We start from the raw sequence: 14,949 nt of genomic DNA, 5'->3' as shown, positions 1-14,949 counted from the left end.
TTTACCGTCTTTCATAAAAGCACAGAGGAATGTAGCTGACAAGTTTGAAAGTGATCATGTCGTTGTATTTCCAAAGTGAATACTTTGAATCTAATTGCACATATGAAGCAGTGGGGTGCAGTATTTCTATAAAGGGTATCTGGTATATACATCCAAAGTTTCAGTTTCAGACATTCGCATACCAACACCCGCGATCACCGGTGACCTAAAGTTAGACTAGTTCATATTATTTTAAAAACTACCCAAGGCAGTCTCGAAAAGTATCAGAAAGACAAATTGAAAAAAGTCACTTGCATGGCACTGCACACGTAAATGTCTTGGGAAACGTACAACAGATGGTATATTGTTTGCTTTGTGCATCCCTAGCTCCTCTTTGATTATGTACAAAATAAGTGAAAATATTTCTTTTAACGACATTATATATTTATTCACAAAATATGCTTATTATATTGTGTTTTTTTTTCTCAAGAAACCAAGCTTGATGAGTGTTATGTAGACGAAACCCGCGTCTGGCGTACTAAGTTATAATCCTGGTACCTTTGATAACTATTGTCTTGATGTTTCCTGTAATATTCCACTGATTACCCAGCTTAATTGATAACTATTTACACCACCGGGTCGATGACACTGCTGGTGGACGTTTGGTCCCCAAGGGTATCATCAGCCCAGTAGTCAACACTTCGGTGGTGACATGAATATCAATTATGTGGTCATTTTTATAAATTTACTGTTTACAAAACTTTGAATTTAAAAAAAAAAATAACGATTTTCTTATCCCAGGCATTGATTACCTTAGTCGTATTTGGCATAACTTTTTGGAATTTTGGATCCTCAATGCTCTTCAACTTTGTTTGGCTTTATGAATATTTTGATATGAGCGTCACTGGTGAGTCTTATGAAGATGAAGACGAAACGCGCGTCTGGCGTACTAAATTATAATCCTGGTACCTTTGATAACTATTGTCTTGATGTTTCCTGTAATATTCCACTGATTACCCAGCTTAATAGTTAAATCTGCACATTTCTTGTAATACAATTGTACAAAAGTTTAATGCATTATAATTATTCTTAATTATTCAATTGTGATTCTGCTTTTAGGTGACTGCAGAAATGGTTCTGTTTTCGTTATATCGTTTTTTTTTTATTCATCATTAAATCTTACAAAATACCTTATTAAAATTTCTGTCTGTTAATTTTACGAAGTGAATAGTACAAAGAAGAACAATGGGGTAAATTTTCGTAAACTTATTTCCGTTGTGATTTTACACTGTTTATAAAAAGGATGAATCTCTATATTCTAAAAATAATATGACTTGTTGTTGCTTTTTCCTTGGTTTTGTTTTATGATCATGTTTTAAGTATTTGTTTCTCTGTAATTGGAAAAATCATTCATATGTTCATTTTTATTTTAATCTTTCAGAATCTTTTTTTCCAATTCATATTTTGGTAACTCAAACAATAATTTGCAAATGAGAGGTAAATTGTTAACTCTCACTGTCATCTGCTTTTAACTATATATAAAGGCAACAGTAGTATACCGCTGTTCAAAATACAAAATTACATATAAATGAAATATAATTTTAAATTTTCTGAAAATAAAAGATAACCTTCGTCACCGACATCAGAAGTATTTGATGCTTAATATGAGTACAATATGTGTATTTAGACATAAATAGATAGGGGAAATGTGACAGGCCATAGATTGACGGCAAGAGCATTATTTTGGTAATCAATACATTTTCAGTGAGGAACTGTCAAATTCTGGAACATATTGTGAGAAAACCCTCTGATAATTTTCTTTATCATACATGTTTTAGTGTTTGCTCGTTCTTCCCTTTTAATCCTTGATGAATATACAAATTTTGATAAACTGTCTTGATCTAAGTAGCAAAATATAAAAAAAGGTCCCTAATCAATATATTGTAATTTGAAATAGCTTGAATCATCCGGTATGCACGAATCACAAAAAAAATAAAAAATCTGCCCTTGGCTTTCCTTTTTTATTTCGTCATATTAAACTATGATTATTGCACAAGGGGACATTTAGGAAACCATTTTTTGTGTTCATCCTTTGGGTCATCATCATCTTCCCAACCTGCTAATATACCGCCACACATGTAAAATTGACATTTATTCCCAGTTCCTGGAACAAAACAAAAATATTAAATAACAACGGTAAAATAATTAACATGATCTTCATTCGTAATATCAACAGGTCTTTTCAAATTGGATAATTTGTTTTCATTATAAGCGAAGTATTTCGTTTGCTTGCCCGTACTTTGTAAAACATGTGACTTGGAGGTATGAATTTGCAGTAGTTTTATATCTAAACCAAAGACCTGATTTAACATTTAAGTATAATAGATATAGGAAGATGTGGTGTGAGTGCCAATGAGACAACTCTATAATGCATGCTTAATATCAAATAGCAAGTACTTATTACGTATTCAAGACGATTTTTTTTAATATCAGAATATTGTTTGTTTATAAATTTGAAAACTAAACAGAAACTAAGGTTTTAATACCCTCAGGACTTTGCTAGTTTTAGGTACTTATTGGTTACTTGGTATGTAGCTCTCCAACTGTTTCGGTCCACATAAATTTTCGGTTTTAAAATATTTGGCTCTAGCGTTCTTTATGAAGATAAATCCAGAAAAGCGTGTCGGACGCATGCAATTAATAAAGTGTTGTTTTATTTTTTTATTTAAGTAGTTTCTTTTTTAGTATATATTGCATACACTTCAGGTGCTGACCTTTGGACACTCTAACTATGCAGAAGCAAAGGTTATATTTTATTCATCTGTATTGATATTGTTAATGGAAATGTATTGTAGAAATTTCCTCTTCTTTCATAGACTCCGTTTATTTCAATAAATAACTGGGAAAACTTCGGACGTCACTCTCAGATTCTTATTTTATTTCATTTTTTTATCAGAACAGATCTTAAATCAAAACATCAATTTGGAATAAACAAATATAACTATATTGTTCGTCTTTTGTCGACTTATCATATCGGTACCCTTAATCATCTTTTTCCTCTGTTTAATATACGATTGTTATATACAATGAGAACGTTAAAACATCGTGATGAAAACTATCTTTGCTTAACAGATATCCTACTTCAGTAAAAAATTATTAAATGCAACACTTTATTGTAGTTTCAACATGGGGAGGTATTATATTCGTGATCAGTTTTGCCCGAACAGTAGCATGGTTAACTACAATAAGTAATAGCTTGTATCAATTATTTGGATTCTGATTAGACAACTACGTGTTATAACATGAGCAACACGACGGATGCCACATGTGGATTAGGATCTGTTTACCCTATATACGAGATAACATGACACCAAATGGCCTGCACTGTAGCCGTCCGGCTAGACCACACGACCACCTGGGCTTCAAAAAAATGAAGCTTACGGTGGTCAGGTGTTACCTTTCCACGTCAGTTTTAATCTAGCGTCGTGCTACAGTACATGATATATTAAGGCATGGAGATGTTATTATTACAGATCAGCTAAATTATCTATAGTAAAGGATCCTACAAATTAATGTAAGATACAGTTACAGAAAATAATTATATTTATAAGTACGTCTGAGACGGTGACAACTCTACAACAGATGTATCCATCGGATCACCAGCAGTGATGGTGATACATGGCTGTGTACATTATGTAAATGCAACTCGTCTAACTCATCAATCCAACAATGTTAGATCTGTAAATTTCCTTTCGCAAATTTTTTGTTCTTCCCTCGACGGGATTCGAACCCATGCTACTGTGATATCGTGACACCAAATCGCCTGCACTGTAGCCGTCCCGCTAGACCACACTGTGATCGTGTGGTCTAGCTGGACGGCTACAGTGCAGGCGATTTGGAGTCACGATATCTAAGTCCTGAAACAAATTGACAAAGCAATCGAAAAAAAACAACAGTATACAATACACAACGTACAAAACCAGAGTGATCAACACGAACCAAGCCAATGACCAATCATGGTGATATAAGGTGCTCAGATAGAGAAGGCAGGTTCCACATACATCACCAATCATGATGCTCATATTGTTACAACCCGACGACAAGTCTAATTCAGTACGTTTGATTCGAGGAATGAAAGTGGTTGTTACATTTTGGAGTAATTATGAATTATTATAACGCGTTTTAAAGTTGCATAAATATTTTTTTCAAAACAAATATGTGTATTTCTTTAATAATTATATTCAACTCTTAATTGCAACATCAAATATAAAGGCTTTCTCATTAGCATGGTTCCGAGCAACTGTTTGGTTTTCTTCTCTATCAAAATCAAGTGATATTGGAGAATCAAAGTTAGTACAAAGTACCCTTGTACTGCCTACCATCTGGAGAAACAACTATTCGGTTTTCTTCTTTTGTCAATGGCATTAGGAAACATTATCTCCAATGCAAGTTGATATTACATATTTAGTGAAATAATAATCTTAACGCGTTGAAAAGATGCAGTCATAAATTTATCAAAACAAATTTATTCACTTCTTTTATTATCTTTTCAACTCTTAAATTCAACATCAAATATAAAGGCTTTCTCATCAAAATGGTTCCGGACAACTATTCGGTTTTTAATCCTGTCAAAATCAAGTGATATTGGAGAATCAATTGAATCAAAGTTAGTCAGAATATCCTTATATTGCCTGCCATCTTGCGAAACAACTAAGATATCCTCACCATCAGCATTGTCCACATACATATTTCCCTTAGAATCTGTTGCCAGACCAAACATATCTTAATAGTCTTCTTTATTAAATTCCCATTTGACATAAATTTTTAAATATTTACATGTTTAATAGATGGCCTTTTGTTAGCTATTATTCGTGTCTTTTTCTCTGTCCTATATATTCTCCTATTTATTTGTATTGTTGTCCTGTAATGCTATGTTGTCATTTTATTGTTATATTTGGGAGATAAGGTATTTCACAAAACCAGGTTTAATCCACTTTTTTTGTCTTTAAAAAATATCCTGTACCAAGTCAGGAAAATTACCATTTTTATATTATAATTTGTTTTTGTGTGTGTTACATTTTAACGTTGTATTTCTGTTGTGTCGTTTGTTTCCTCTTATATATGAGTGTGAATTCGCATGGCTATAAGACGTGTCACGGTACTTTCTATCATAAATTCATGTATCATGTAGTTGATTTTTATGTTATATTTGTTATTCTCATCGGATTTTGTCTAATGCTTAGTTCGTTTCTGTGTGTGTTACATTTAACATGTTCAATGTTGTTTTTCTGATGTGTCGTTGTTCTCCTTTTATATCTAATGCGTTTCCTTCAGTTTTAGTTTGTAGCCCGGATTTGTTTTGTTTTTTATCGATTTATGAGTTTTGAACATTGGTATACTACTGTTGCCCTTATATTTCTACCTCGTTTGACTATATGATAATACCAAATTGTATTTTAAGGTTAAAAAGATCACGATCAATTGGGTACATATGGACTAATGACCGACATACTAACTTCCTTAAAGGCTCTTTAAACTCCCTCGAGTTATTCATTTTCGGCTTTAAGCGTTCCTCTATAAAGGTAAAACTAGAAAAGCGCTTTGAACTCATATTATTAAACGTGTTGTTTTAAATTTATTCACCAATCAGGAGTTTACCTAGTTTTTAAAGGATAATAACTATATAAAATGAAGGCGATACACAATCGCAAACTATTAATTTAATGCCTGGCGTTTTAAATTTTAGTTTCTTGTGTATAATTCGGAGTTTAGTATGACGTCCATTGCACTGTACTAGTATGCATACTTTTAGGGGCCAGCTGAAGGACACCTACGGGTGAGAGAATTCTCGCTGCATTGAAGAATTGTTGGTGGCCTTCTGCTGTTGTCTGCTCTATTGTCGGGTGGTTGTCGCTATGACACATTCACCATTTCCTTTCTCAATTTTACTCCAATGCAAATTTCTATTTCCGCATAAGAAAAAGTACGATTACACACCTTGTCATCCGTAACAATGTTTAAATGAGCAATTTAAAATCAAACCAAAAGTTTGACACATTTTTATTCAATTAATGCTTGAAGTATTACAATTTCATTATAATAACTGCATGAATGCTTATTTGTATAATTCTATAGGGTTGCAAAAGTACTGGTCGTCAAGACTTTCACACCCTTATATAGACTGGAAAATAATTATTTTATCATTATGTAAACCTTTTTAAATATTTCACGTAAGAATTGATGTTGTGACTGGTTTTTTTTTCTATATTAGGGTGTGAATCGTACCTTTTTTAAATGGATATTGTAATAATGGTAGCCAAATCAGGATTGCGTCCATAAAATTTAGTAAGTTCTTCAGAGCCGAGCGTATGTGTTTTTTCTTCATTCAAGCTTGATTTTCTATGTTGACATATTTGTTTGTTTTATAAAGTTGGCAAGATTAAGACACAATATATTGACTGTTTTATACGTCACATAAATTTGTCGTTCAATGTGCATACAAACAATTTTAAAACTTACATAGGCAATGTTAGCATACAGGGTTAAAAAATCAAAAGTATGTAAGAATAAATTTCAGAAATAGCCCGAGATTTAAACTAGTCCAAAAGAGGGACGAAAGATACCAAAGGGACAGTCAAACTCATAAATCTAAAACAAACTGACAACGCCATGGCTAAAAGTGAAAAAGACAAACAGAAAAACAATAGTACACATGACACAACATAGAAAACTAAAGAATAAACAACACGAACCCCACCAAAAACTAGGGGTGATCTCAGGTGCTCCGGAAGGGTAAGCAGATACTGCTCCACATGCGGCACCCGTCGTGTTGCTTATGTGATTACAAATCCGGTAAATAGTCTAATTCGGTAGGTCAAATTCATGAAAGGGAAGGGGATTGTAGTTACGACGTGAGGAACATATCCGATATCATTTGTCAAATGGTAATTCCATAACGGTCAACTAACTCGTGATGGCGTCCGTAAAATTTACGAAGGGATGATTTAAACTTCACCATTTGGAACTCTTGATTTAATAGCTTCCTTGTGAGCAGTAACCCTCTATCAAGAAAATCATGATAGGAAATGCAAGCACGGGAATATCGTATCAATTGAGAGATATATACCCCGTATGCAGGTGCTGCTGGAATGTTGCTACTTAGAAATGGAAAGTTCACAATTGGAAAGCTGAAATCATTTCTTTTGTCGTAAAGTTTTGTCTTCAACCGACCCTCATTGTCAATTTCTAGATGTAAGTCAAGATATGAAGCTGACTTAACTGTATCTGTAGTATCCTTTATCTCCAATTCGATGGGATAGATGCGTTCCACATAGTCACCAAATTTTGAATTGTTTAGTGAAAGAACGTCATCTATATAGCGGAAAGTAGAGTTAAAGGATATTGCTAACTTCTTATCTTTCTTCCTAAGAAGTTCCTGCATGAAGTCAGCCTCATAATAATAAAGAAACAAGTCAGCAAGTAGAGGGGCACAGTTTGTTCCCATTGGGATGCCGACAGTCTGTTGAAAAACACGTCCTCCGAACGTAACAAATATGTTGTCAATCAAGAAATCAAGCATCTTGATAATATCGGTTTCAGAGAATTTTTTGTTTGAATCAGAGTGATTCCTTACAAAGTAGGATGTATCCCTCCCCAAGACAAGATACTTGTATCTACGTTGGCCATTCTTTTTTATGAAGCAAAGTAATACCAACTCTTTTAATTTGTCTTTTAAGTTTGGAATGTGGAATACTTGTGTAAAGAGTAGAGAAGTCAAATGTTTTAATACTGTTACAAGATGAAAGAGAGTTAGACTGTATGTACTCTAAAAGATCTTTGGATTTTTTAAGTATCCACATCTGATTCACGCCACCTCTAGAATAGGCAGTTTCACAATAACTTTGAAGCCCGTCTTTGATTGCTGATAAAATGGATGTTAATAATTTAGAAAGAGGTTTTGTGGAGCACTTGGAAGACCCAGCAATATACCGCTGTTTGTAAGGACACTTATGTAGTTTAGGTATCCAATACAGTGATGGAAGATGCAGTTCTTCATCTTTGGTTGAAATACCAAAGGAACAAAGAACAGACCTATGATTATCCAGGATTTCCTCTTTGGTAAGTGTCGTGAGGGTATATGTTGAGTTTCCAAGTGAATTGTCTATACCTTATTCGTTTATCAAGCAATTAATGTAATGACTTTTACAGACAAAAACGATGTTATTTGGGGCTTTGTCTGCGGGGACAACAACATATTTATCATGGAGGTCGGATAGGTGTTTAGCAACATTTGGGTCTTTAAAAATTGACGTAGCATGGGCATTGATGGACCCATTCAGTTTCTTAATTCTGATTTGTATTAAGGACCTCACTGCCTTTATCCATTCGGATAGAGTGTCTACGTCTTCCTTCTCGCGCTTAGCCCATTGCCTGGCATAATCCTCGACTGAATCCATCAAAATTTTAAAGTTGTATTTCCAATTGATAGATTTAGGCTCACGATATTTCGGACCTTTCGATAACACGTTTCGTAGAGAAGTGTTATTAACAATGTTAAGGTCACCGGTAATAACGTGGCCAGCGGGATTATATGTGAATTGGGAACTAGCACAAGTGCAATCAGGAGGTTTAGACTTGAAGTCGTCAGTATCGAGATCCTGCAAAACGCGTTTGTAATTGAAAATTTTAGTTGCAATAGGCGCGTCTGGCGTATTAAATTATAATCCTGGTACCTTTGATAACTATTTGGTATAGGTATAAGAAATTATTGGTACAGACTGGTCTTTAAAATAAGGAGGTATTTTCGATTGAACTAATTTATGATGAAGGATATTGCCAAGGTTGACGCCATCGAGATCTTTGTTGGCAAAGGAAAGATTTAGAAAATATCTTTTCTCTTTTTCATCTTTTCCAATGCGAACTGGCTTGAAAAGTCTGTGACTTGCAATATCCGAAATTATAGCTTGAAGTTTGTATTGGTTTGAATGAGGGTTTGTAACAGTGGATTCCAAACATAAATTGAACAGAGAATGAAGTTTTGAAAGGGGTAATGAATAAAGTTTCGTGCGAATGTGATGAATACCTAACGGTTTTTGTATGAATGGCAGCAAGTCATTAATAGAGACATCATGCAGAGAGGGTGATGTATAATGACGATGACCATGACTGCGTCTACGTCGAGGAGTCGAGTTGAAAATATTCATCACATTCACCGAGTTACAAGAAGGACTAGATAGAATACCTATATCATCAATTTAGTCATTGCAGCCATACGGTGTTGCAGTTCCCAATTGTCTAATCCAGTAGTCTTCTTTTTGTCTACGGAGAGTCGCAGCCATTTTATGAGCATAACATGGTATTCAGAATTAAGAGTATGGCTAATCCTGATTGGTCGATATTTGCGCCCGTAATTTTTATATTTTTAGAGACTTCGTGCACTCTGCTTTATACAAAAGGCAAAATAAAAATTATTCCGTAGCCCTAAAGGCACTGAGATGACTTTTCAACGCCAGGACAAGACACGTATTTTTAAGCGCAAAATTGATAGGCATGGGAGATAAGTACAAAATACGCTAAGAAAAGCAACGCGAACCTATATTTTTGGGACCAAAAAATACTGTCCTAATAACTTTTCTTTGATTCTAGCAAGGTTTCGTTTAAAAAATCAACTTTCTAAAGTCTGTATCTCGAAAAAGGCTACCATTGTCGCCTATGGGAAAATTAATTGTTTATTTCAATCTGAAAGATTAGGATTGTTAGAGCTATGGTATATCTTTTCGATAATGCGAACTGTCATAGAAACGATGGAATGATCGGGCTGATTGAAATGCTGGTATAGAATGTCGTTAGCATTGAGGTTAATGTCTGATCTATGACCGCACATCCGTTTGTTTAGCCTTCCTTTCGTTTCACCGACGTATACCAATCCGCAAAGGTTGCACTCTAATCCATAGACGACATTTATCGATTTACAATTCAGATCATCGTAACTTCTGGTAAAATATGTATATATAGAATTTATAAGAATCCACAAATAGTTTTAATTCCACTGATTACGCAGTTGAATGATTTTGACGTTTGTGGTTCAACGTATATTGTAATTCATATTAGAAATATACCATAATAGAACAATATCATACTGACGGGATCTTTTGAAGTACAGTGTCACGTTATAAGAACAAAAGAAATACAAAAAGTCGCATATACAAAACAAGCCACCAAAAAATGAAAACCAATACAAACACATTGACGGAATGTTTTTAAAAGTACCGAGCCACGTCAAACGGATATCACATAAAACCATTCAACAGTAAAAGTAATATTAATAATAGAACAAAGACAAATGAAGAACTATAAAACATGTTGTTAAGATGATAAACAACATCAGTACGCAGAATCTATACAACAAGACCATCGTGTATTATTTGAGAAGTTGATACGGAATATTTATCAACAATGTCTTGGTACCTTCCGATGAACTTTTTTAGAAAAAGGACGAGACGTTCTTTGACATACCCCTGGTTCATCAACTTTCTACTCAGACACTGATGACGTTTTACAAAGTCTGAGTAGGAGCTGCAAGCTCTTGAATATCGTAAAAGTTGGGAAATATATATCCCATATGCAGGTGAAGTTGGTATATTGCTACTAAGGTGGGGGAAATTTATAATTTCAAAATTAAAATCGTCTCGTTTGTTATAGATTCTGGTACTGAGATGACTGTGTAAATCAAATTTGAGATATAAGTCTAAAAATGAGGCGAAGGAAGCCGTGTCTGTTGTTTTTTTAATCTCTAATTCTGTGGGATATATTAATGGTACCCAATCAGAAAAGTTCGGATTGTTTATGGAAAGAACATCATCAATATATCTGAAAGTGAAATTAAATAATCTGGCTTCTTTGATCCTCTTGTTTTTGACAAGTGTCTGGAGGAACTCCGATTCATATGAAAATAAGAAGAGGTCGGCAAGAAAAGGCGCACAGTTTGTTCCCATAGGAATGTCGACAATTTGTTGGAAAAGTCTAACTCCAAACTCAACAAATATGTTGTCGATAACAAACTCCAGCCGATACTGACCACTTGTTCTTCTGTGTTTGTCACTATTAACGAAATATACCTTATGAAATCCCAAAGTAATAAATTTATAGCGTATGCTACCATTTTTATATTGAAAGGCATTTTGGATTATTTCTTTTAAGCGATTATTCAATTTCACATGGGGAATAGTGGTATACATGGTTGAAAAATCAAAAGTTTTGATGGAACTAATTTAAGAAAAAGACCGAGATTTAAAATTGTATCTAGCAGTTCTTTAGAATTTTTAAGAATCCAATTATGGTTAATACCACTTCACGAGTTAACTTCTGAAGACCCTCTTTCACTGCGGACAGAATTTAGTCTATCAAATGGACAATTCTTTAGTGGAACATGAAGATGAGCCAGCAACATACCGTTGTCTGTACGGAATTTTATGAAGCTTTGGTATCCAATACAAACAAGGTAAGTCCTCTGATTTGGTGTTCATTGTAATTTTTATTGAAGTCATGAAGGACTTATGATTTGCTAAAATATCATCCTTGTCAAATGATATGTCTTTGTATGTGGCATTACCTAAGTGCTCCTTTATACCCAATACAAGACACTCGTAGTAATAAGATTTACATACAAAGACAATATTATTTGAAGCTTTGTTCGCAGGAACAACAACATACTTAATATCATGAAGAGTTGATAGACATTTCATGGCCTCTTTGTCTCTGAAAACGGACTTTGGTCGATCGTTCACACAGTTTTTCAACTTATGAATGCGACGTTTTATCAGAGGGGACCATTGAAAGAGACGTTTTTAAACCTCTTTTGAAAATATTTTGATATGGGCGTCACTGATGAGTCTTATGTAGACAAAGCGCGCGTCTGGCGTGCTACATTATAATCCTGGTACCTTTGATAACTATTTACACCACTGAGTCGATGCCACTGCTGGTGGACGTTTCGTTTCCGAAGGCATCACCAGCCTAGTAGTCATCACTTCGGTGTTGACATGAATATCAATAATGTGGTCATTTTTATAAATTTCCTGTTTACAAAACTTTGAATTTTTCGAAAAACTAAGGATTTTCTTATCCCAGTCATAGATTACCTTAGCCGTTTTTGACACAACTTTTTGAAACTTTGGATCCTCAAAGCTCTTCAACTTTTGTACTTGTTTGACTTTATAAATATTTTGATATGGGCGTCACTGATGAGTCTTATGTAGACGAAACGCGCGTCTGGTGTACTAAATTATAATCCTTGTACCTTTGATAACTACTGGGTCGATGCCCACTGCTGGTAGACGTTTCGTCCCCGAGGACATCACCAGCCCAGTAGTCAACACTTTGGTGTTGACATGAATATCAATAATGTGGTCATTTTAATTTTCCTGTTTACAAAACTTTGAATTTTTCGAAAAACTAAGGATTGTCTTATCCCAGGCATGCATAGATTACCTTAGCCGTTTTTGACTCAACTTTTTTGAAACTATGGATCCTCAAAGCTCTTCAACTTTTGTATTTGTTTGGCTTTAGAAATATTTTGATATGAGCGTCACTGATGAGTCTTATGTAGACGAAATGCGCGTCTGGTGTACTAAATTATAATCCTGGTACTTTTAATAACTATTGGACACTTTTTTCCCAGTCTAACAACCTTGTATTTTATCAATAAGACTAATGAAGTGGAGTTCTATCAAACCCTGGGGTGTAACACAAACTTCTTAACTAGAGCGCTGTTGAAAACTAGCTTATGGACTATGTAGATTCCAAAACATTTCGCTCTGTATTGGTTTAGTTTTCTGATCTTTAATTTGCGTATTTTTAAAGGCAATAGAAAGTTAAGCTAATTTGGGCTTCAAAAATCTACATCGGGGTTGATTACTTTATACTGAAAATTCGCCCTTTTAATATATTAAATGTTTTACAAATTATACATGGATAAAAAGTTAAATTATTTCTTAAAACATTGCAAAAAAATCATTCTGACCGTTGTTATATAGCCAAACATCTAATTCCCTCACAAAATGTTGTTTGTACACACCGTAAAGTGAGTCCCATTCAGTTTGATTTCTTTTTTTACCACATAAATTTGAATTATATCTAGTACATTAAAATCTATAACTAGGCTCTAGTTTAATATATATCTTTTTTAAATCGCGAAATAATCTTTGATTATATGTTTTTAATAATCTTTGTTGTGTGACCGGCTTGGCGGAAATTCATAGCTGTTTCCGTCTTTCGTGTTGTTTATTGTTTTGTTGTTTATTACTCGGATTACCTCATGTGTTTTCTTTGAAGCAATGGTAGTGAGTAAACGAGGGAAAACTGAGCAATACAGACTTTCTTCTGCAACATTTCATTAAAATGTAAAATGATACAGTCCTTGCTTGGTATGCCATTAATGCATAGTTACAAATGGTTAATGTTTAAAGTGTGAACATTATCATTGAGCATCCACAATCATGACAATCCACTGTTTACTTTTTTTTAGTTTGCCTGTTTGTGCTTTATTTTTTGCATACATTGTATTTTGCATGGTTTTTTTTGTATAACAGACTTTTCATGACTTCAACATTGCTTCATATGTATTTCAAAACATATTTTAAGGTCACTGGTAATATAGAAAATGCAGAGGGATTCAAGAACAGCCTCACATCTTATTTAACAGAGAATTTGCATAACAAACACTAAATTTTTATTTTTAAATTTCACATGTATCGTCGTGTCATATGTTTTCGTATGTCATATGTTTTCGTATCAACCACATTCCGTCGGTTTCGGCTGCATACGCGTACATTGTGGCGTGTTTTTCGGTTTCTATATTTAGAACAACAACACCACTACAACTTGACATATTTAAAACATATTCAACGTCGCTTTTTAAAGACGTTAGAACAAATTAAATAAAACTGACCTATTTAGCCATTTTTATTTAATGTCAAAAATATGCATCACTAGAATAGCTATAGAAAAAAATTCTGAAGGGTTAAAATAAAGTCCAGATATGTTTTTTGCAAGTCAGATACCGGATCTTCAAGACATATGACTGTCATGTGTTTTTTGGGCCGTTTTAATTACAAACCAGCGAGTTAAAATTAGTAGGGTTCTTATATAAAATGGTTGTTCAAAATCTAATTATTCAATATTTCATTTATAATTTTTTTGTATACATCCTTGATTCATGAAGAAGATGAAACATTCTTGACTTTATATTTAATCCTAAATTTTGAAAACTGCATTTTATTTTAGAAAAAAATAATGTATTTTGTACAAACCAGGTGCCAATCTGAAATTAATCAAAATCTTAAAATTTCAGCACACAATTTACCAACCTAAAACTATTTTACTAGTAATTTTTAGAACTGAAAAGTATTTATTTACTTTTTTTATGATTCAAGCGATCATTAGAACCACGACTTTAGAAAATATTAATTTCCAGATTTTGTAGTCATTTCCTGTCCGTGTACTGATCCAATTTTTATTTCATATGAAAACATATGACGCCGTTTTTTTGACATACAAAAAACGCAAGGTAATCAGAAACAGTAAAAAATCGTAGTAAGCATTGAAAAAAATCTAGATACCTTAAATCAATCTACAGGACATGCTTTTTAAATTTGAGTAAACACCGGAATAAAAACTCAACAGTGAAAACTGTAAGCAGTGAAAATTGTTATTAGTACGAAAACACATTACACGATGATAAATATGTTTTTTGATGAGCATCAACATAGTGCTTTTCATGAATGTTTGGCAATATTGAATAGGGGCAGATTTTGAAAGAGGTGGAAATAGTATGAAAGTATGGGAAATTCTACATGTTCTATGGATGTTTCCAAGCAACTGCTCTGTTTTATGATGTTTTCACACAGGCACTTGTCTCAGAAAAAAAATCTCCTATATACCTTATTATAACACAAGGTACTTAACTTGCAT

Source organism: Mytilus trossulus, chromosome 2 (genome assembly GCF_036588685.1).
Source record: "Mytilus trossulus isolate FHL-02 chromosome 2, PNRI_Mtr1.1.1.hap1, whole genome shotgun sequence".
Classification (NCBI taxonomy): Eukaryota; Metazoa; Mollusca; class Bivalvia; order Mytilida; family Mytilidae; genus Mytilus; species Mytilus trossulus.
The sequence above is the reverse complement of the archived record's forward strand: the minus strand, read 5'-3'. Positions refer to the sequence as shown.